Source organism: Rhinopithecus bieti, unplaced genomic scaffold, assembly GCF_001698545.2.
Source record: "Rhinopithecus bieti isolate Rb0 unplaced genomic scaffold, ASM169854v2 scaffold_30775, whole genome shotgun sequence".
Taxonomy (NCBI): Eukaryota; Metazoa; Chordata; class Mammalia; order Primates; family Cercopithecidae; genus Rhinopithecus; species Rhinopithecus bieti.
In genome coordinates, this window is record NW_016813906.1 from 1,533,979 (window position 1) to 1,558,605 (window position 24,627).

Genomic DNA, 24,627 nt, shown 5'->3' on the forward strand with positions numbered 1-24,627 from the left:
CGTGTGGATCCCGTGGTGTTATTCAAGGTTTACGGCATTGCACTAAACATGATGAAAAGTATGAGGGAACCACAAGAGATCACTTTTCACTATGATACACAATTTACTGGGGAGACGAACTGCTCACCCGAAGATGATTAGAATCACACGGCGGCGATTTAAGCAGATACTTGTAACGCTTGAGTCACCACAATAGCAACAGGAGGTGTCTATGAAATGACTACAATAGTACAGTACGTACTACAGTTAATTTTATGCAGCTCTGATTTAATACTGTATCTTTACATTTGTTTATATATCTCTTGACTGTGAATGATGCCATGTATGTTCTGTGTGTGCATACGTCTTGATAAATTCTAACTTTTTATAATAGATCTATGTATACTTTATGGTAGTAAATGATAAAATAGACTAGTATCTACATACAGTTTATACATTCATGACATACCTTTTTCTTAATTTTTTCGATATTTCTAGTCTATACAATTGTTCTGCAAGTCTTTTAAATTGTTGAAAATCTTTAAAGGATTTTCAATATATATATTGAAAAAAATCCATGCATAACTGGATACATTCACTTCAGACCTGTGTTGTTCAAGGGTCAACTGTATCAAAAATCATTGCCCTATGTCTTCACCAGCCTTGGGTATTTCAATTTTTGAAATTAAACAAAACATAGTGCCTTGTTTTAATTTGAATTTCTTTGGTTATAACTGAAGCTAAACTTTTTTTTTTCAAATACTATACATTATTTGCAGTTTTCATTTTGAATTGCTTGTTCATGCCATTTGTCTATTTTAGCAATATTTTAATTTTTTATATTTATTTGCAAAAGCTGGTTATGAGCATATTAATTATCTGTTACATGTTGCAAGTTTTTTAAATCAAGTTTGTGTTTGCCTTTGGCATTTGTAAATGTCATGTTTATTTCTAAAAGTAACTTTGTTATAGTTAAGTCTATTAATATTTCTTCTCTCTTTCCCTTTCTCTCTGCTCACCTTCCTTCCTAATTTTATTTATAGAAAACTTTTCATATTCACCATCAGATCCATATTCATCTATGTTTTTGTTCTTTTATTATTATATTTTGAACATTAGATTTTCTAAATTTATTGGAAATTTTGGCATGTCATGTGAAGTAAGGAATGAATTCACATTTTCTTCCAAATAGTTACATAATTGTTCTGAAACTACTTCTTAATAATTTTATCTTTTCCTGTTGATTTGAAATGTCACATTTTCCTAGATGAAATCCTTATCTGACTGGGTCTGTTTTGGTGCTTTCTGTTCTGTTTTACTCTGCATCATTTTCTTTGCTAGATTTCTAGTGTGTTTTGGCAGATGATGTTCAAGTTCTTCTCATTTTAAATTTTCAAAAGAATTTTGAAATTCAGAATCTTTTGTTTCTTTCAGATTCTAAAAATTCCCATTGTGATTTTGAGTAAAAGTCCATTAACTTGGGGAGAATTTACAGCTTTCAGTATTACGACTTATCTTCCATACTCATGATATAGCACTTCTAGTTTCAAACATTCTTTATGGATCTTTGTAAAGCATGTTGTTTTCTTTATAACAGTCCCATATGTTGAATTTATTTTAAGGTACTTTGTATTTTTGTTGCTATTTGAAATGGACCCCTTTAACCATTATATTTACTAGGTGGCTATTGTTATTTAAGAAGCTATTGTTTTAGATATATTTATTTTGTAGTTATCTAGTTTACTGAGTAATTAGTTTCAATGATTTATTAATTTTAGTTTTCTGGGTCATTGATTATGCAAACAGTGTTCATTTGCTTTTACTGTCAATGTTTGCATTTCATATTTCTTCTTGTCCTACTGCATTGGCTAAATGTCAGGAAAAAAATTCAGCTATATTGGGAATGATGAACATACTTAACCTGCCCTTGATATACTTTGATCTTTTTATCTATTCTAATATAAGATTGGTCAAAGTTTTGTAAGACTTTATTGTACTTTGTCTGATTTTTGTATTGACATTGTATTGCCTGTTGTCTCTGTCAGAGTTTTGTATTGACATTATGCTAACCTGGCAAAATAAATGAGAGCTTTCAAAGAAATTATATGGTCTGGAACATTTTACGTAACAAAAGGATAGTTGATTTCTTAAAATTTTGAAAGAATTTGCCTATAAAACCTTCTGATTCTAATCTCTTGGCAAACTTTTCCAATTTCTTCCATAGCATTTGCTTGTTCAACTTTTAGGTATAATTTTGGTAGTCTACATTTTCTTAGAAAATTATCTGTTTTATAGAGATTTGATTTTTTAGATTTGTTGTAGTGTGGCACATGAAATTCTTGTCTAAGTAAAAATATCTTCACGTCTGTAGATTCATACACATTTTTGCTCCTAATTTTGAATAAAAAATAAAATTTGAAAAAATAAAATTTTTTTGTCTTAAAATTATGTTCTATTCTTTTCTTTTAAAATATATTCACTTCCATTTTATTTTGTTAATTGCATCTTATTTAATTTTCTAAATTATTTGATTTGAAATTTTAGTTTATTCTTATATTTTAAAATTACTGATGAAACTATTTAAGGCTACATGTTTTTCCTCTGACTCTGGATTTGAGAGCATCCCCTAAATTCATGTATAAACTTTTCTATGTAGTCTGAATTGAACTGTTATTTCTTCTTTAACTGAAAATTATTCATAAGTGAATTTTGACATTGTTAAGGAGTTGGGACTATTTTTTGGAAGGAGTGTTGTAATTTTTGTTAATCTCTAGATTTGTTCTAGGGTGCATTGAGGATGTGGTTGAAACAATTTCTACTTGTTTCCAACTAACTGTAATTTTCTTTCTGTAAGAGTCTTTTTAAGTTGAAATCTGAGTGTGTTCCTTTCCTATGTAAAATTCTTCAGTACTCCTCCATTACCTTCAGGATACAATCTTAAGTCCTTGACATGGCAAGACAAATTTTCTAGAATTTAGCCTCTATCAATTTATTCTAGCCTCATTTTTTGCCACTGACTCCCTTCTCCTCAGCACTAGTCAACCCCTCCTGCCTCGCCATCACAAACCCACTGAGTTAAAAGCCCCTGCTTTGGGCTTCTGCTTTGTGTAGACCTCTAGTTCAGCACTTCTCTTTCATTACAGCTATGTGTCTACATGTCTGCCATCCTGTTAGCCAGTGAACCCTGTGAGGCCTTGGTCATTTTTGTGTTTTCAGTGTTGAGAGCAGTGCCTGGTATATACTAGGCATCAATAAATATTGGTTGGATTGACCTTGAACAGATGGGAGCATGGCATGAGCTCAGCTGGCTAAGGGGGCTGAGGCTGCAGATTCCAGTTTTACCGGTTGACTTTATTGATCCACAAGAAAGATCAGGTACAAAGATGTATTTGTAGAACAAGTGAAGTATGTGTTCCCTATTTGTAACAAATTATCATCCTCTATTGACAAGATTAAAGTCAATTCTAACTTTTTTTTGTGATGCTACCACAGAGTGGTATACCTGTTCTTAATTTTAGGAGAAGAAGCAGTCTAGATCATGGAAAGCAGTTAGACCTGAAGCTGCAACTAGCAAGCAGTCAGTCCAATGTTTGCTCTGGCTGCCCCCACCCAGGCTTGCAAGCCCTCAGCTTCTGCAACTGTCAGAGAATACACTGGACAGGGTTATTTCTAATGATTTAAAAAAGCATCCTTGGTAAGTAGCAGGAAAAAAATAACTCACACCACCAAAAGAAGAAACATTTTATTTTTTAATATTATTATTTTAAACTACTTAGATTCCTGAAATAGAATGCAGAATTTTATGAGTTTGTGTGTTGCACATTTTTTTTGTTCCACAGAGATCTAATTAGGTTTCCAAAGTGTATATGATCCAGAAAAGCTTAAGAACAACTTACTTAGAGGGTTCCAAACTTGAGAACTAAGGGCCACAAGGCCTGATGAAATATTATTTCTTTTTCTTCCCAGATTTCCCCATCATATCATCCCCTTAACTGTCAGTCAATAAAAAATATTTAGAGCAGCTTCCATGTTGAACGAAATATTCTCTTCCAATTAGAAGAATAATAAGAAAAAAGGGCATGAGCTTGTCCTTGCCTTTTAGAAGCTTAAGGTGGGATTGGGGAGAGAGGAAAAATAAATGTGGAAAGTTAGCAAATAAGACTTCTGGTATAAGGCAAATACATTGGCCACAGGCTGCAGCCTCCCCTTTCTACTTTGAATATTCACAAATGATAACAGAAAAGTTTTGCAAGCACATAGCTATGCTTAAACAAGAGTAAATTTCCATTATCAGATATGGAGGGGTTTCTGTAAAGTAATTTAACACAAAAGTCATACTGGAATTTGGAGGCCTTAGCTGTTAGGCTTGTGGGGCGTGGGAATGAAACTGGACTAATCAGTGGGCTCTAACTGGAATCCCATTAGCTGGAAAACCTGGGGCTGGAGTTATACAACTTGTATAGAGCTAAGGCCTAAAAACACACTCTCCTCATTAAAGGTGGGAGGGGGCAGTAGAAACACCTTACTTTTGTGCCTAGGCTTATGGCTAAGGGTCTGAGGAATGCCACCCAGCATGACAAGATCTTGGCACCATCCTGTATGTTCAGGGCCAGGGCCAGTGAGCAGATTACTTTGAGGTGAGAAGCCTGAGCCTTAGTATCAAGGCCTCCTTAAAACTACTTTGGGTTTTTAGAGTGTATATGTAATATAAATAAACAATATACATACTGTATATTATTACAGTTATGTGTCTACATGTCTGTCATTCCATTAGCCAGTGAACCCTGTGGGCTTTGGTCATTTTTGAGTTTTTGGTGTTGAGAACAGTATCTGCTATATACTAGGCATCAATATATACTGAGTATATATTGAGTCAGTATATATATATATATATATATATATATATACACACACACACACACACACACACGTATTATTGAATCTCATTGAATCAGTATATGTATATAGATATATAGCTATATCAGTATATCTATATCTATTTACCTATCTACTGATCTACTGATACATGTACATGTGTATATACACACACACACACACACGTATCAGTCAATTTTCCTAAAAGATAAATTAACAAACAAAAATTACAAAATGCCCGGGAAGTTCAACACCATGGAAGATGAATAACAAATTCAGAAAATGGATGAACCAACATCCAAGGAAAAGAGATAACAGAGCAATCTAAAAAAAAAAAAAGACACAAAAAATAATCTGAATGTTTTCAGAGATAAGGGAGGACATAGATATAATGAAATAAGAACAAAACACAGTGAAACAAGAACAGGTGGTTGTGAAAAGATTAGAAACTTCATAAATAAAGAAATAGTTACTGGAATAAAATTATTTAGTCCATGGGTGTTTTAGTTAACAAATCATGCTAAAAATTAGTAGCTTAAAACAATAAACACTTATTATTTCAGAGTTTCTTTGTGTCATCATTCAGGCATAGCTTAGCTGGTTGATTTTGGTTCAGGATCTCTCATGAGGTAATAGTTAATATATGAGCCAAATCTGCAGTCATCTGAAGTCTTGACTGGGGCTGAAGAATCTGCTTCTAGGATGGTTCACTCATGTAGTTGTTGGCCAAAGACCTCAGTTTCCATAGTGCTGCTTGATGTATTCTTATAACATGGCAGCAGTCTTCTTCTATAGCATGTGATCCTAGAGAGAGCAAGGATTAAGAAAGCATAAGGCTTTTTATGATAAAGTCTTGGAATTTACACGTTGTTGCTTCCACCATATTCCATTAATTAGATCAGTCATCAAAACTAGACCTAACTCAAGAGGAGAAGAATTAGATTCCACCTCCTAGAGGAAAGAATTTGCAGGTACATTTTAAAACATACGGTGGGATAAATAGCCTATTGTACACAGCAAAAAATGAATTAGGAAACTGGAAGACTGAGCTGAAGAAATGTTTCAAGATGTGACATAAGGAGCTAAAGGGATGAAAAACATGTAAAAGAAGTGAAGAGATCTGGAGGACAGATCAAAATGCCCCAATATAAATTTAATAGTGGTCCCAAGAGAAGGAAATAGAGAAGAAGATGCAGACAAAATATTTGAGGGTATAATGGCTGAGAATTTCCCTAGACTGAAGATAATATTTGCCAGATTGAAAAAAATCTCATCAGGGCTGAAAAGTGTAAATAAAAATTAGCCAACTCTACAAAGCAGTCACATTGGCAAAAGGGTGGCAGAAGACACTGCTTCAAAGAAAACAAAGGGCAAGAGATTTCTAGGGATGGAATAGTCAGAAAACTCTTTGTAGGTGGTAGTGGGAAGGCTAGGTCTATTTCAGGCCCAGAAGGCTGACTGTGCTCAGTAGAAAGGGACCAGCTTATTGGGCAGTCATGATGGTGTTCACGCGTCTTCAACTGACCTTCCACTGGCTCCTGGGACAACTTCCTCCCCACCTCTGCCTCACCTCTGCCACTATAAAAAGTCTGGCAAAGATGACTGAGGCTGCCCTGGAACTCTGATACCCTGAGTGTAGTGGCAAGGCCTGAATACACCATGCTTTCTACCTCTCCACTCCTCAATGGGGCAGGATAAGGTCCCTTTCTGCTCCAGGCTCCTCTCTCCAGTTTTTGGGCCTCAAATGTCAAAATGCTGCAAGCAAATAAATATATTTTTTCTTCTGCACTAAGGCCTGGACTTGCCACATTCCTGTTTATTTTCACCCCCAAAGGCTGTAATTAGTAGTCAGGCTTGATTTTCCCTGCAGACTCAGAGACAGGAATAAGTGTTAATTTGAACATTTGCAACTAACAAATACCTTCCCATTGGCCCACACATAACCCAGCAGTTTTGAGAGATGATGAATCCCCTAAGGAAGGCACAGGGTGGGGTGGAAGGTAGGTGGGGAGGGTGCAGGGAGGCAGGAGCTGGTGAAGTCCAGCCGGGGCTATCTTGCTGACACCACAAGGCCAAGACCTGGAGAAGTGGCAGTTTTAAAAAAGTGAAGGCCTTGATGGGAAGTGGCAGAAGGCAGCTAACTACACCCAAACTCACAAGAGATGAACACCACTGAACGGGAGCAAAAGCTTTGGCTGGGAAAATCAGTCATCTTAAGAGAGAAAACATTGTTGGGGGGAAAATATCTTTGACCAGGCAGTGTGATCCGACCCCATGAGAAATTTTTCTTAAGACCAAACCTTTGCCCTTTGCATCCTGATCTCCTGCCTCAGGCAGAGGCTGCCTGGATATATGTCTCTACGCTGAGGTCACTATTGTCTAAGGTTCAATAAAGCGGGTCTGAGGGAACAAGTTTCGGGGGATGGAAAGGAAAAAAGTATTGGCAAGGAGAAATCAGAGTCATAAAACCACAATAATTCGATCTGCCACATGAACTTTCACAGTCAGTTCAGAGTTCATTCATGGTTCTTTTTCTGCCTCCTGTTGCTGCTGTTGTATTTTCCCTGTCTGCAATTTTTTTTTTTAGCTTCCTGAAAACTATTTAAAAATTGGATAAAGAGAAGGCATCGTCCAATTTTCCTCCCTTTAAGGGAAAAAAGAGGTTTCCAATATCACCAAGCAGGATGGCCATTTATTCCTTTTGGTTTCATTTCTAATCCCTGGGGATATTGAGGGAAAGGGGGCACTCTACCTTCCCTCCTCTTTGTTTCATTCCTCTTGTTCTGTGTCTCTTAATCACTCAGTCACATTCTAGATCTTTCTTTTTGTCTCTTCTTCTCTCTGGGTATTCTGGTCTTTCTCTTTGGCTACAGCCTCTACATAACCAGACCCACACCCAACACATCAGCGAGGCATTCAGCATCCTGGGCCAGCCACAATCTCACAGCCTGCACAGCAGGCACATTCCCGGCTGTATTTTCAACCTTGTTTCAGCACCCCTAGGCAGTGTGCACGCTGAGAAACTTTGGTTCTTTTAGCTCTCTGGATGATCTTTTATTTTAGTGACCCTGGGCAGAACACAAACTGAGCTCAGGCTGCAGACCGAGACCTGACCTCTTTTTATGTAGCTGTGTCGAAAGGGGCATCTGTGGGATAGCCAGGTTTTCAGGCCAATAGTTTTGGGATGGCTGCACGTGCACATGCCCCCCCCCCCCCCACACACACACACACACGGCATTACAGAGAAACTGATTTATTTTTGGGGTGGTATTTGATTCCTATGAAGTAATTTGAAAACTTTTATTTCCCATTTTCCTTATTATTATTATTATTTTTTTTAATGAGAGAAGGAAATGGGTGATACCTCCAGCCAAAGCTGTCATGTTATGAGGCAGGCAGGGGACTCAGCAAAGAGTGTGGTCTTTCAGGTAAAGGAATCATGGCTGGGAGAAGGGAGGGCTAGAAACTGCATGATGGCAGGGAGGCTGCTGGACTCTCCTCCTTTGCAACCGGGCACTAGCTGCAGGATGATTCAGGTGCAGTCAGTTGTTTTTATTTTTTATTTTTGACTCAAGGACTCCAAATGATTCTGAAGACAAGGGGAAAGCATGGCGTGTTGACATGAAATCTGAGGCTTTCTTGGGTGTTGTGGTGGGTGCGAATGAAGGTTAGGTTTTCAATGAGTTTGAACAGCACACCAGAATTTTAGGGAAAGAATTGGTATTTACAAATTGTTGAATCTTTCTCAGTGAATGGGGGTGCTGGTCTACATGCTTGGGGTCCCAGGCATTTCCAATATTTGTAGCAAACACAGGGCAGGAAGGATGAGACCAGCTGCCTAGCGATTAGTAACAGTTTCTCTGCTGGTCTGAGTATCTGAGAGCCCTGGAGTTCTGCACCTTGCCTGGATTTTGGGACCCAGGCTTATTGATAGCTGAGTGGAGGAAGACATGCACCAGTCTCTTGTCTCATAAATAAAACAGTAACTTAGAATCTTGGCCTTTAATCCCATGGCTATTTGCACAATTACCTCCTCATGACCAGCACTAATCCTCAGCAAAACTGCGAAGTCAGGTGAATCTTGCCTCAGTGGCTTCAGCTTTTTTATCTCCTCCGCTATCCCCCGGCTGGCCCACCCTCACTCATTTCCTCAGCTCCTATCTTCCCTCTCAACCTGGTGTTCTGGGTTCCTTTCTCTCTGCCCTATTAAAAAGTTCCGTAGAGAACACAGACCTTAGTAACTCACATCTCAGCTTTCCCAAGAACGTTTGCATCTCTCATTATATTCTAAAAGGCTTTGTCCCTTATGGGAGGATAGAATGCAAGTTCCATGGGGATAGATATTTTTGTTAGTTTTGTTTGCTGTGGTATCCCCAGGACCTAGGGCAGTGCCTAGCGTATGGCAGATGATCAAGAAACTTAATTGAGTGAATGAGTCCACTAAGTGAATTCAGGTTTTGGTCAGCACGTAGGGACAGCTCTTCCCTGGGCGGGAGGAGCAGCTGGAGAGAGACAGGCACTGAAACTACCCCTACTCTCTCTAAGGTTTCACATACAGGCTACCACCTCCTCCGACCCCGCAGAAGGCCAATCCCTTAAATAACTTTTTAGAGACGCAACTTTCTTTCGTCAGACTCTCTGGGATACTAAAATCCCCTGCTTCGGTTTCTGGCAAACTTTCCATTCTTTCATGGCAAAGATGGTTTCCTTTCCCATTCTCCCAGGCCCCCGGCTTCATTACAGTGACCTCTTTTAGCATGGTGGTCAGTGCCTAATGTTCATTCGCCCCCGGGGGATCCCAAAGCTGCATATGCAATGCCCACCTCTGTCCTCACGGCTACGGGAATAGAACAGTGTCTTCCCTTTCGCAAACCTCCAGTGCCTGCGTCTCCTTTGCACGACTGACTGCTTAATAGTAAAATCGATCTGCTTCTAGGCAGGGGCTTCAGGCCTGGTGACTTGGCCTTAAACAAAGTCACGCCTGAAAAGGACGATTGCTCAGAGCTGTCCCTCTCTGAGGACTGCCCCTTGTTAAGGTGTGAGATGGAAAGTCGACAATGGAGTTAAAATATTTTGGGCTGTTAGGGGAGCTATTTTTAATACATGCAAGGGCTGTAGTAGTCCTTGTTTAGAACATCTTCAGTTTGCCAGGGAGCTCTGCGCATGGAAAATGTGAGCCAAAGGCCTGAGGTGGAAAGGGAATCTAAATGACCTGGACATGTACCCGCTGTTTTGAGCAGCTGGGAGTGTGGGTTCTGTGTGTATTAGGGAAGGCTTTTCTTTTATTTCTAGACAGTCTCTCTCTCACCTTTCAGTGGGCATGTAAATACCCATCAGCACCCTGGTCCGCAGGACTGTCCCAGCCAGCTGTACCATCCACAGCGGATTGTATACATAATGCAACACCATTAACTGTAATGCTGTCACTCGGCAGAAAGAGCGCTGGGGAAGTGCTGGGTGGAAGGCAGGAAGCTGCTGACCAGCTGGCTCTCGTTTATGTAATCATAAACTCAAACCTGCATCTCTCTGAAAGCAAGAAAAATCACCCACCCACCTTTGGAGTACACTTTTACACAAATTAATGTCATTTTCTTTTCCAACAGTATTGACTGCAGGGCTGAATTTGGCCCGGCAGGCACAGGAAACAGGAAGCATGCTAAGAGCAGCTGAGTTAACGGCATCCCTCTCGAGAAAGAGGATTCTCTGAGCAGGGTGAGAGAACAGAGGGAGAAGAAGATGAAGAAGAAAAAGAAGGAGAAGGAGGAAAAAAACCCAACAACTTGCAAACACATCCACCTCCCTGTGTGCCGCTGCTGCTTGGATGCATCGAAGATGGCACCTTGGTGCCCTGCCACATTCGGTCTCCTTGGTACCGAAGCGGCGCTCAGCTTCTTGTCACTGAGTGGATGATGATTATCTGCACCAGGGTCTCAAGGGTGCTCAGGCTTTGCTGGCGATTGGAGCTGAGATGCTTCAGCTGAAGGATTTTAAAAGCTATACAAGGCCAAAGAACCATTACCAGTCACTTGCTGTGTGATGCCTGTTGAAGAGGGGGTGGGTATGAAAAGGAGGGGTGCTGGGGGAGCCAGCAAGGGGAGGGCATGATATCTTTATCCCCTCCCTGTCCTCTCACTCTCCCCCTCTCCTCCCACCTCTCCACTTCCCCATGCCTTTTTAGCCACTGTACCCTTGCTGAGGCATGACAAGGTTATGTCAGTGTGGTCTGAGAATCTATTGATCACGGCCATCAAAGATCTTTGCAGGAGTTTAGGGATTTGGTGCTTTGCATAACACCCCACTCATCTCGGTTAACTCTTCCTGTTCTGGGCTGGGCTCCTACCACCGCAGAGCTGAGTTGTTTGCAAAACTTGCTAATTCCTGTGACAGCTGCTTTCCGAACTGTACTCATAAAGCTGTCAAAACCATTGTAATTACTATTATAACAGAGCTCAGGTGCATGACCCAGGTAGCTAAGAAGAGATAGGATTGGATGAGACATAGCAAAGGGAAAAAACCCACATATAGCTAGTAACCCCCCATGCATGTGCCTATTCACAGATACACGCGCATGTTTGCCTCATCTTCCCCTTGGAGGACCACAAAAGAAAGGTTCAATAAGCAGAAGGGATCGTGTTGATCTCCTATCCAGGTGAATTTTCTTTGAATCAGTGGAAAAAAAAAGAGATGCTAGAAACTACTGAGTCATATACTTGCATTCTGACATGTAACATCTCTCAATAAATATATATTGAGTGTGGACTGTGGAGTCAGCACTATCCTAGATGCTGCAGCTAAGCAGGATATAAGACAGACAAAAATCCCTGTCCTCATGGAGCTGTCAGTCTGGATGCAGTGATACAAAGCTGCCTGTCTTCAAAGTCTGTGAGTGACTGAGGCCTCCCCTGTGACCAAATCATGACTGGATCAGTATTTTCCCCTAGTGCAATTTGCACAAATACACGTACACACTCACATATAATACTTATAGACTTTAATAGTAAAAGAGTAAGAAAATATCTGAAATATTTCTCTTTGGAGTCTGCAAAAACAGGAAAAACTAAAATGTCTCAAACCATGAACCTCAAAGAAAAGTGACACTAGTTTTCAGCCTGATGATGCACTCTGCCTGGGAGGTGTTTGTGTTAGCTAGATTTTACCCACCTGGAAGGACAATTACAAGGGCTTGCAGTGCATGGAAAAATCTAAGTATTTCTTACAGTAAGAGAGAGGTGGTAGTTCTCCACAGGCTCTAGGATGGGCAGTGCCTGTGGGTACCTGCCCACAGGTTTCCTGGGATGCTGCAGGGAGAGTAGGTTCAGAATACAGAGATGTGAGTGGAGTGGTCCTGGACAGGAGGCTGCAGAGTAAGAGGACTGGCCTTCAGACCAAAACTGTATTTTGCAAAGGATCTTGGGGGCCCTTCTGGGATGCAGGGCATCATGAACCCCCCAGATGGTGACCAGGCTTGTGGTCCCAGCTGATTTATACCACAGAGCATCCTATTCAGGGCACAGCAGAGTACCCAGGTGTCTAAGGACCAGGGCACATTCAGCCTGCCTGAGGAGTCTTTTGGCCACATGTGACAACAGATGAGCTTCTGGTTGTTCCTCTCTGCCCTTAGCACTGGGTGTCACTGCAGGGAGGGTGGATCCCTTTAAAGACCTGTAGGGGCCAGGAATTAATCACCTGGCTGAAGGAGGGAGTGGGTGGAAGCTGAGAGGAAGGGAGGGGCAAGAGCATGAAAAGTTTGACAGAGGGGAGGAAAGAGAGGGATCTTTTTGGCTCAGCAATTCTCAAACTCCCTCAGAATCCAGCTCTTCATCCTTGACTGTCCTAAAAGTCTCCTTTGTAGAGACTTATCTAACACCTTGGCTGAGCCCCAGACGTTTTGTGCATTAGTGCTCTGCCTTTGCACATTTTGGGAGCGGGAGGGTTGGAATCCCAGGCACCTACATTTGCAGTAGGACTGCCGATTTCTCTGTTAACAGATTTGAGGAGCAGTGGCATTTGCATGCAGGAGAGTCGTTGCTTCGGAGGCAGGAGAATGCTGGGTCTGGGCTCTATGTTGGGAATGAGTAGTACTTGGCAATGTCACTGTTAGACCCGAAGCCTGCAATCTCAGAACGCCCATCTGAGTGGGAGCCGGCAGAGGGCTCAGGCAGCACACAGCCCCATCCTGTGTGTCCAGCCTGCAGCAGGGTGGGGAGGGAGAGCTTCTTTTCTTTTTTCTCTTCTTTTCTTCATCTTTACACTGTCTTCAGAGTTGGGGAGGGGGATACATTTTGGATGCTTCCCCTCAAAAGCCACCTTGTTTTGAAAAAGCATGCCTACCCCAACCATGCTTTTGAATCACACAATGACTTTATTCATAAGGTCGTGCCTTTCAAGGCAATAGATGAGGAATGAAGAGTCTGGGCCCACAGTGAAATCATCACTAGCTAAACCCAAAGAAGGGATGCTAGAAAGAGAAGTTGACATCTTCCTCCAAAAAGGGTTTATTTTTAAGCAATGAGAAGAAGACAAGAAGTGTGTGTCTGTGTGTGTGTGCTACATTCACGTGCCAAGCATAGCATAACCCTGCACGAAGACTACAAGCCACTTGAACTTGGCTTTGGTGATGCCCTGTGTATTTTTATAATAAACAAAACACAAAACAGAATTTCTAAAACCTGGCCCCACCTCCAGAAAGGTCCTCCTCCTCTTTCTCCTCCTCCTTGTCAGACAGTTTCACTTCTGCCATGTTTTTTCATTTCTCCTTTAGGTTCTTGTGCCTTTTTGAATACCTTTGTAGTGAGGAGCCGGCTGCCTCCCCACCTCTTCTCACTTCTGCTGTTTTGTGATCTTGCCGTTTTAATGAGAGCACAGTCAATAACTATGGAGAGGTGCTGACGACATTACAAAGGAACTTGCCCTTAACAAGTCAACTGTAGACGAGGTGCCAACGGGATGGACAAGAGGATTAAAGTATTTATGCCAAAATATCAGAAGCACACGCAGAATTAGCTCTCTTCGTGTTAGATATTTTACTTTTGGCAAGTCTGCATTTAAAAATCTTTTATCCTTGTTTTGCTTAAAGTATTACAATAAGCCCTGGATTTTTCACAGTTACACTTGTATATTTTCACAGCTGTTTTAATCAGAAAAAATTAATGTGCTTTTGATAGCTCAGAAATCTATCACTGGCAAAAGCTTTGCAAAGATGTGCTATGGAGCAGAGTGGAATTCTCAACATCATACATTTTGCTGGCTATTTGAAATTCATAGAATTTCCCCTAAATATTTTCTTTTGCAATTCTTGCCTAAATTAATCTAACAGCTCGGGCTGACTTCTTTGATAATCTCTTTTGTTATGAATGCAGGGATTGCTATTGTTAACATTCTTTGGTAACCCAATGTGAACTGTCTGTTACTGGAGGAAAATACAATTGTTATTTTTGCATGTATTGGAAGCATTTCCTAAAATAAAATATACACCATAATGGATAGGCAGGACTGGCACTCTCGTTGGTGGCTTTATAGCTACTGACTTAACCAAAGCGCTCCCCTGGATTTTCACCAGCAGCTCATAAAAGAACTTGACTTTTGCTTCTCAAGGTCTGAGACTCATACAGATCCATGGACACTCTGCATCTCGGGCATGGTGACAGCACATGGCCTTGGACCCAAATGCTAGGTACACATCATGCACTGTGCAAGAGAGGGAATTAGGAGTAAAGTTCCTGGCAGCGTGTCAACAACATCAACACCAAAAATAATTTTAAAAAACCAAGCAATACAAAAACAACTTGCCACAAGGGAAGGGAAAGATGGGAAAGGAACAAAAGAGATGAACAAAAGTCTCCATTTGCCCCGGTTTGCCTGGCAAAGAAGAGGCTGGTTTCAAGGGGAGGGGGAGTCAGTGGATTAATGTGAACTTTAATACCGAAGCAGTGCGTGTTTATTGCTGGTGACCACAAGACATAAATCTTGTAAGCACAATATACAATGTGATGCAGCCCCCAGTTTTTTTTCCCTCTCTAGTCTCAATTTGTGTGTAAGTGTGTGTTAAGTGCTGGTGAAAAATAGTGACCTTTAATAAAGGATTGCATCCTGAGACTATTTTCCCAGACACACAGTGACCTTTCAAACCAGACTGAGGTGAGGGGGTGTGGAGTTTGGACTTTGAACCGGCCAGACCCCGCTGCGCTCCTCTGTTAGCCTGGCCACTTTTTATTGTGTCACCAGGGAGTGTTCTGTATGCAAAGCAGGCTGGGCTGGCAGCCTGAACCTTTGCAAATCAATTTGTCTGTGAAGGCGAGTCCACTGGAGTGAAAGATGGTCTAACAGGGCACACTGCCCCCTCTCTTTGTGACATCATCGCCTGTGGTACTCTTGTCAGTCATGTCTGCCCAAAGGATGGTTGGAAAGGGGGGCCATGCTGGGGAGGGAGTGAAAGGATGGGAGGGGTTAATCCTCATGACCAACTGTGGCCTGAGAGACAAGGGGCGTTCTTCTTAAGAGGACAAAGCTGGGGGGTGGATGATCTGCCTGGTTGGGAGGGTTTTGGGGGAGGGCGCCATTCACTTTCAATGTTGTTGTCTGGATATGGAAGCCAACCCTACTGTTTCTTCTCTCTTCTGGATCTAGGTATTGTTACAGGAAGGGATCACTATCTCCTTTGAACCAAAAGAGTGTCAGGTCCTAAGGAAATGCTACTTGCTTCATAGTAGCAAGAAGGTTCACACCTGCCAATGGAGCTGGCACCCATGAACTCTAACTTTTGACTATTTACCATCAAAGACCTTGAGCTACAATCCTATCTCATATCAAACCTTTCCATAAGGGTTAATATTATTATTGATTTCCTTAAGTCTTTCCAACATCCATGACTGTGCATTAATCAGTAGCTAAAAAAGCCAGAAAAGATAGAAAAATTTAATTACTTTGTTCTCTAATTCAAATTTCCTCAAGAAGTCCTTCTAAAGATATGAAAATCTTGCATTTTTGATAAAACAGTGGTTAGATCTATTTCCATGTAAGTAATGAATCATCCTTATACTTCACAAAAAAATGGGGAGCAAAGTTTGACTTACTAAAGAAAGGCTGACTGATTAGTCTCTGGGTGAACAGTCTGGTGGGAAGACCCAGATTCCTGACTCCTGCACAGGTTTAACATGAAGCCCTCCAAGGAACCTTTCAGAACTGCAGCAACGACTTCTGGTGGCTTCAGAGTGGGGTGAGCTTCAGTTCTAATCCTTGCTCTATCACTTGTCAGATTATGAGAACTTCAGCAACTTACCAACCTCTCTAAGCCTTGGTTCCCTCATCTATGAAATGGGGATAAGGCATATCGACTGCATGGGGTTCTTGTGAGAAGGAAGAGTTCAGATGCTTCCACTGTTTGGCAGAGTGCTGGCATGTAGTTACCTTCCATAAGTGGCAGCCCTGGTAATAATATCGTAAGTGATGATTATTGAGGTTGGGTACTAAACAGGATGTTGCTGTCTACAGATAGATGAAGGATAATTCGGGTTTTAAATAGCTTTATCATCCATGAAGCATTTGTGTCAACTTAAAGATCCTGGGATGTTTGAGGAGAAGTTGTATTTTATTTTGCAAATTGTCACATTGGATTTAAGATGATTGACATGTGCATCATATATATGTAGCATCATATATGTATACATATATATGATGTGTATATACACACAGAGAAATATATATTTGTGCTATACACACATCATTTTTTTTTTCTGACTACCAAGCTATTTTCAGTTATAACCCCCAAGCATAGGACACTAAAATTTATTTGTGTATCATGTCCTTTCTACATGGGATCACAGGATGATTTGCGGAGAGTCAGTGGCAAACTGACAGGGAGAAAATGTTTTTGGGAGCAGGATTTGAGGGGGGAAGTCACTGTGAGGCAAGGCTAGCCATCCATTTGTAAAGAGCACAGATGTGATTGGCATGGGCTGAAGACTGAAAGAAGAATTCCCAAAACCGTTTAATTTTTAAGTTGAGTTTGAAGTTGAGTTTCACCATGAAAATGGTGAAAAGGAATTGGTTGAGTGTATCTCATTTTGAGGGAAATAATCTTACCTTTTTATTTAAGAACTCACAACTAAGGGAACAGTAATGGGGGATTTGGGAAGTAATATGAGCAAAGGTAGGAATTTCAGAGAGACCTGAGGCAGAATGGAGTATTCTAGGTGAGGAAAAGGAAATATTAGAGGCAGAAAGCTAAGAATGAGGTCGCATATCAGATATTGGAATCAAAGTTAGGATGCTAGAATTCCTTTAAGGATAGCAACAAAAAACAAGAAACAGACAAAAAACCAAAACAGATAATACAGAAACAACCACAAAAACAATTCTTTTAACCACAAGTTAGTGGTGTAGAATGAAGCCTTGAAATAGCAAGCTAAAAAAAAAAAAAAGGTTATATTAGTATCCCTTATGAAACAGTGAAGACTTTGAGATTGAAAGTAGATATAATTCTTAGCATGGAGTTAATGAATGATACATTCCAGAAAATGAAGAAAGGATGATAGATGAAGACACGTAGGTCTAGTCAGATCTCGTTTACGTGTTTCATGGATTCAGTTATCCAAGGTGTCAAATCCGGACCATAAGTGAGATGGTTCCAAAGCCTTACCCAATACAAGCAGCATCTGAGGTGGGCATCTTTCTGGTCCCTTGATTCAGCTCATCTTGGAGAGGGTTCCTTCGCACTCCCTAAGTGAGAGAAGAATCAAGGCCAGGTTGAGAAACAGGAAAAGGGAGAGAAACTTCTTGGAACTGCATGAGCAGAAACCATTCTTAGAAAGGCTGGCTGTCCTAATACAGTTCAGTTTGTAGGCATAAATGCTCTCAGTGTTCCCAGAGGCTGAGTTGGAAGAAGCCACGTGGGAAATTGGAAATAGCATGGCCCCTTTGTCCTTGCTATATTCTGCTCTGTTTTTCTTAGATGTTGGAAAACTCTCCTAGAATCCTGTCCTTCCATTGCTTATGAAGGCAGGGGATTACATTATCTCAGACCTCTTCTACAGTGAGAGAAAGTTGATTACAGTTATCAACTGTTTGTGGAGAAAAATGAGAAAAGATTAGGCATCTATAACAAGAAAAGGACAGATCATGGGTCCGTAGGGCAGGGCAGCTGCTAGCCAGGTGGAAGTGAAAGTCTAGGTGCAAGTGGTCTGGGAGGTGGAGGCTAATCCTGCTGGTAAAACCTCAAACCTGCATTAGGGAAAGGAAACTTGGACACCGTTTTCTCTTCTCTGTCCACAAACGAGGAATAATAGAGCCATTTTCTGCTCTTGTTCTGGCCATAGGGTGTGTCCTAAGAGAGGTCACATTCTAAGACCCTGTCCAGTTTGAACTGAGGCATGACAATCTTGATCAGTCATAAGGAGATTTCTATGAAGAGGTGAAATGGAAAACGGCAGGGCTTCTTATTCTAATATACTCAAATTGGTAACATTAATAATCCATCAGATAAGAAATCAGGGCTTTGCCTGGCACCTCTGACAGCAGTAGGATGGGAGCTCCCTGGGGGCTTCCAGCTGCCTCGATGGCTGCTGGCTGTGGCTGATTCCTGGACCAGGTGCTGGGAGCATTCTACAAGATCACCTAGGGTAGTGCCTGATGAAAACGAGGTGTCTGGTAAGAGGGAGCTGTCTCATTGTGCTTTGACATTTAATTGTACACTGTGTCTTCAATGACAAAGTGAAGCCTTGAGGGCAGGCCCCATATCTGCACATTAAAATTCCTCAGGATCTCATACTAAACTGGCATGCAGTAGCCAGAAATGTAGCTGGTGAAATGACTTTGTTGTTTAGCTATTTAAGTGGTGAGTGAAGGAGAAGAGGTCCCAGAAAAAATCTCCCAGTCATTGGGAAGGGAGGTGGTAGGGAGAGGACTTGTGGGTGGTTAAGCTTATTTTTCTGAACGCTGATTAACTTTATCCAAATGTTTTATATGCTTAGAGCTTATCTGATCTCCACATGGGCCATGAAAGCTACTGGGGCTGGGAACTCCTGCCTGTTACCAGTTAGACCTGGGGTTAGGACTAAAAACAAAAGAGCTTTACTTTGTGTAGCACTCCACCATTTTCTTTTCTTTTATTTTGAGATGGACTTTCGCTCTCGTTGCCCAGGCTGGAGTTCAATGGTGTGATCTCAGCTCACTGCAACCTCCGCTTCCTGAATTCAAGTAATTCTCCTGCCTCAGCCTCCCGAGTAGCTGGGATTACAGGTATGGGCTGCCACGCCCGGCTAATTTTTGTATTTTTAATAGAGACAGGGTTTCATCATGTTGGTCAGGCTGGTCTTGAACTCCTGACCTCAGGTGATCCACCTGCCTCAGCCTCCCAAAATGCTGGGATTACAGGAGTGAGCCACTGCACCTGGTCCACCATTTTTATTTTCTTACTTTCTTTTAAAATAGTTTTTAAATTAAGGTATGACTAACATACAAAAAAGCTATAAATATTTAATGTACACAGTTGTCCTTGGGGGATTGGTTCCAGGACCACTACAGAGACCAAAATCTGGGGATGCTCAAGTCCCCTATATAAAATGATGCGATATTTGCATATCATCTAGTCACATCCTCCTGCATACTTTAAATCATCTCTAGATTACATATAATACCTATTACAATGTAAATGCTATGTAAATAGATGTTATACTATATTTTTAAATTTGTATTTTAAAATTGTCGTATTGTTATTTTTTATTGCTTTTTTTCTCAAAAATTTTTTGGGGTGGTTGGTTGAATCTGAGGATGTGGAACCCGTGGATATGGAGGGCTGACTGAACGCCCTGATGAGCTTGAAGATAAGTATACACCCCCGAAACCACCACCACAAACAATGCCATAAACTTAACCACTGTCTCTAAAAGTTTCCTCTCTCCTTTTTTCTACAGTAAGGATATTTAACATAAGATCTATCCTCTTAACAAATGTTTAAGTGTATAATATAGTATGGTTAACTATACGCACTGTGCTGTACAGTAGCTCTCTAGGATTTACTTGTCTTGCATAACTGAAACTATGTACCTTTTGATCAACACTTCTCCAGTTCCCCCTCCTCCCAGCCCCTAGTAAGACTATTTTAGATTCCTCATATAAGTGAGCACTTCACCGTTTTCAAACTGCATTTGTAAAGTTGATCTCCAGGTAGAGTTGCAAGATAAAGTACAGGACACTCAACTACATTTGAATTTCAGATAAACAACAAATAATTTTTTAAATATTGCATGGTTCATACTTAGAACAAAAAATTTTGTTGTTTATCTGAATCTCAAATGTAGTTGGGCATCCTGTATTTTTTGTTGTTGTTGTTAAATCTGGCAACATTATCTCCAGGCAGAAGACTAGAATTGTGGTTAAAGCACAAACACTGCTAACATAGAAGTGGTTAGTACTTCAAGCTCTGCAACTTACTAACTTGGTGTCTTTGGGGAAGATTTCTTTTCTTTTGAGATGGAGTCTTGCTCTTGTTTCCCAGGCTATAGTGCAATGGCGTGATCTCGGCTCACTGCAACCTTTGCCTCCAGGGTTCAAGTGATTCTCTTGCCTCAGTCTCCAGAGTAGCTGAGATTACTGGTGCCCGCCACCACACTTGAGTGATTTTTTGTATTTTTACTAGAGATAGAGATGGGGTTTCACCATGTTGGCCAGGCTGGTCTCGAACTCCACACCTCAAGTGATCCACCCCGCCTTGGCCTCCCAAAGTGCTGGGATTATAGGCATGAGCCACTGAGCTCAGCCTTCTTCTTTTTCTTCTTCTTTTTTTTTCCCCCTGCAACCATGATTTTCTTGTGTGTTTATCATGCATTGTGTGCCAGGCTGTGATGTGAGGACTTCATGAGATAATGCACATACAGGCTCAGTACATAGTGCTTGCTAAGAAAGGTATCATTATTCTCTTGTTCAAGCCTGGCACAAAAGACATGTGAGGAAGACACTGAGTCTTCATTTTAGAGAGGAGGAAACTGAGGCTCAAGGTGGTGAAGAACCTTGGTGAGGCTGATTTGAACCTGGATTCCAGAATCCTGCTCTTTTCTCCTTAGGCAGCTGGTAGGATATTGCCAGGTGATTTCCAGGCCAGGGTCTTGCATTGTAGACTGTCAGTTCAGATGTCTTAGATGGGACTCAGAAGGTGGAGGTGAAAGGGGCAGTGGTGCAAACCCAGTGGAAATGGTTGCTAAACACAAAAGACAAGTAGGCGGTGTCTTCTTGGGCCAAACTCCCCAGTGAGCTGCTATCAGTAGCATTTGCTCAGGAATGAAACACACACAAAGTGTGTTCCTGAGAACTGCTAAGCAAGTGAACTTTCCCTTCCCTTGGGTCAGCACCTTCCCTCTCAGGGAGGCCTGGAGCCCTTGGGAGCCTCTTGCTTCTGTGATCCCTCTCCAGCCCCATGGAGGAGGGATGCTGGCTCGAGTACCCCGTGTGGGGGTGGCAGCTGGCCTTTGGCATGGCTCCCACCTAATGAAAACATTGCAAGATGGACAAAGCATAAAGCAAAGCGGAGACACTGATGTGTGGGCAGGTGTGGGCCAAAAAAAAAAAAAAAAAAGTTCGAGCATGCGAAGTTGAATTGCTGAGACATGGGATATCTTAATAGCGTGGGAAAGGGGGATTATGAGATCAAAGGCTATGATAAGAGGGAGATTATTTCATCACAACTCTGCCACAAAGAAGGACAGTCATATAGGAAGGGCAGGCACTTACACATGCCCATTTCTTTGATTTCAAAGTGTGAAACACTCCACCAGATTCCACACAGCCTGTTCCCATTCCTGACTCCCCGTCCCTCCTGCCCCTGTCGCCTCCCACCACTGCCTGCTTTTGCTGGTAGAATGCAAGACTTCTAGTGCACACCAAATTTGCTTCCCTGGGATTTTAATTTTATTTCCAGCACATATTTTAATTTTTTCATAGTTAAGTGTTTTTCTCTGGCATTTGAGCATCCTGGCTTTTGCTTGAAGTCTCAGCCCATGTTCTTTATTTGGTTTTAACATTGGGAGTCAATTTGGAGGTTTTAAACAAATTATTATTATTGCATTTTTAAGAAAAGGAAACCGGTTTGCCAGCATTATTGCTAATTCTTAAAATTCAAAGCAGTTTGTTAGAGACTGTTCTTTGGTCTTGGAGATGGAGCTGAGTTTGGTTTATAATCCGTTGTCTTCACACCCATCTTGGTGACTAATACTGTAAGATGGATTTCCTTTTTTTTTTCTCCTTCCTTGAAGTGGGTTTCAAATCCCCAAAGAATTTCTGGGAGGGGAAAAAATCCTTTAATTGAAAGCAAGAGAAAACAAAACAATAAAAACATAAGAGAGCTGACAGAAATACCATGTTTAATGAAACCAAGTTCCATCCCTGCAGATGGAGGCACAGAATGACCTAAAGATAGAAAAACAAGTTTCCTTTACGTGCCTTGTAAAGCTTGGTTTTATTTTGAAGGTTGCCTGTGTGACTGGCCAGAGCCTTGCCGAGCCCTTGAGAGAGCAGGCAAGAGGAGTCTAGTCGCCCCCCACCTCCTTCGAGTCTCCCAGGCATAATCCAGACTCAGACACTTACCTCCTGGGGTCTCAGTTTCTTCTCTGTAAATGGGCAGATTCTTGTCTACCTCCATGGGTTTTTGTAGGATTCTTGGAGATGAGGTAAGGAAAGCTCTTGGCACAATGTCTGGCCCTTTTGAAATGATGCTGGCTATTCCTGTGGCCTGATCTTCCCCACCTGTGAGGCTCTGTGTGCAGGCAGACCATAATCTTCCATCTAGTGAGACTGGGCTTTGCACACCTGAGAGGCCTCCTGGGCCCTAATAATACCCGTGGACTGAACAAGTAACCAAGAATCACAGAATCATTTAGGCAGATTTCTTAAACTAAGAAAGAAACCCTGAACTTCCTTTTTAAACAAATTAGGCAAAATACAGAAAAAAATTTTTTTAAACTCCACAAATCTATAATTAACTCTATTTCATTAGTAATTAATGACTTGAAACTTTTCCTGTTCTGCTGTCAATTCTTGCGTCTCTTTGAAAACCTTTCTGTCTTTTCCACCTTCTATCTATGGAATTACTCTCCCAGAAGGTTGAGAGGACTTGGGTATGTTTTGCGGCTGGAAATGGATTTGACCCTTATCCACTAGAAAAGGGGTCGGGTGCAGTGGCTCATGCCTGTAATCCCAGCACTTTGGAAGGCTGAGGCAGGTGGATCACCTGTGATCAGGTGTTCGAGACCAGCCTGGCCAACATGGCGAAACTCCATCTCTACTAAAAATACTAAAATTAGCTGGGTTTGGTGGCAGGTCCCTGTAATCCCAGCTACACGGGAGGCTGAGGCAGGAGAATTGCTTGAATCCGGGAGGCAGAGGTTGCAGTGAGTTGAGATCATGCCATTGCACTCCAGCCTGGGTGACAAGGGTGAAACTCCATCTCAAACAACAACAACAACAACAACAACAACACAAGAGAAACAACAACGACAACAAGAAAAGGGCACTGCGGCTCTAAGAACTGCGTACGGTCTACGAAATTCCTAAATAGCAGGGGCACAGTTTATTCTGGAATCTTCTTTGCTAGAGAATAAGGGAGGATTGTGTATCACTAATCCACCTTTACTATTCTTCACATACTTGCCTCCTGCCCAATCTAGAACAATTTTAAGCACTTGGCTGGTCTCTGACTTTTCCTAGTACTCCGAATCCACAGTTTTCCTCATCTCATTTCCTTTCTTCTCCTTGTCTTGGTGCAGCAACATCCTCTCTTTCCTTGGTTCTCCAGTGGCAGCTCCTCTCCTTCCACATTATCTGCTAATTTCTGTCCCTTTTTAGATACAGCATGGTCACTTTAACTCATTGAATTGGGTTGGTTGAACCCAAGGGGATATTGTTTCTCCCTCTCCTCTTCCTTTGCTCTTCTTCCTTCTCTTTCCCTCTTTTAGTTTTTTAGTTCATGTACCTTGCAACTACGTTTCTAGCTGGAATTCTGTATTTTCCAAAAATTTAGAAAATTTGTTGATTTTTATGTCCTTTATTTCTGTAAAAACTCCTGTCATTCCTGGCAACCCAAGTTGGCCTGAATGATAAACAGCAGCTGTTTTTTAATGTTTCAAATTGCAAAAGGTTTCCCTCTAGGAATAATAGCTGGTACACTGACACCGAATCCATTTGTTAAAACGATTTCTATTTCATTTTTTCTGATATATGTCTATTGAGCAGCTCAAGGCAAAGCCTGTGTTACCTTACGGCTTGTTCATCCCACCTTGTATCACGCAAGCTCTTCCTCGCCCCATCCCAGCCCTTGCCAGTTCAGTGGAAACTCAGCAGCAAGTGTACTTTCTTTCATATGTTCATCTAGTGAGTAAAGTTTGGATCTTTGATTTGTACCCTTCCCTTGCTCTGTCAGGACAAGATGGGGGGCAGGCTGGGTGTGAAGGGAGTAACACTGCTTTTTAATCACTTAGAAACACATCCTTCTCTTTGGCTTTGCTTTTGTCCAGAGGCTTTTAAGCTTGTTAAGAAGTCACACCTGGCCCCCAAATAATTGCATCCTCCACATTAAAGTTTACTGCCCCTTTCAATAGAAATAAAATAAAAACCAGAGAATTTAGAGACAGACCACAGGCTTTGACCATGCAGTGAAATTCAACCCGGTGTAATATTGTGTGGATGCAAAGCATCAACACAGAGAAAACTTGAATGGGGCTGGACAGCACCCTCACTTACCTTTGGGGTCTTGGGGGTTTCTGAATGTATGAAGCTCACCTACCCCGG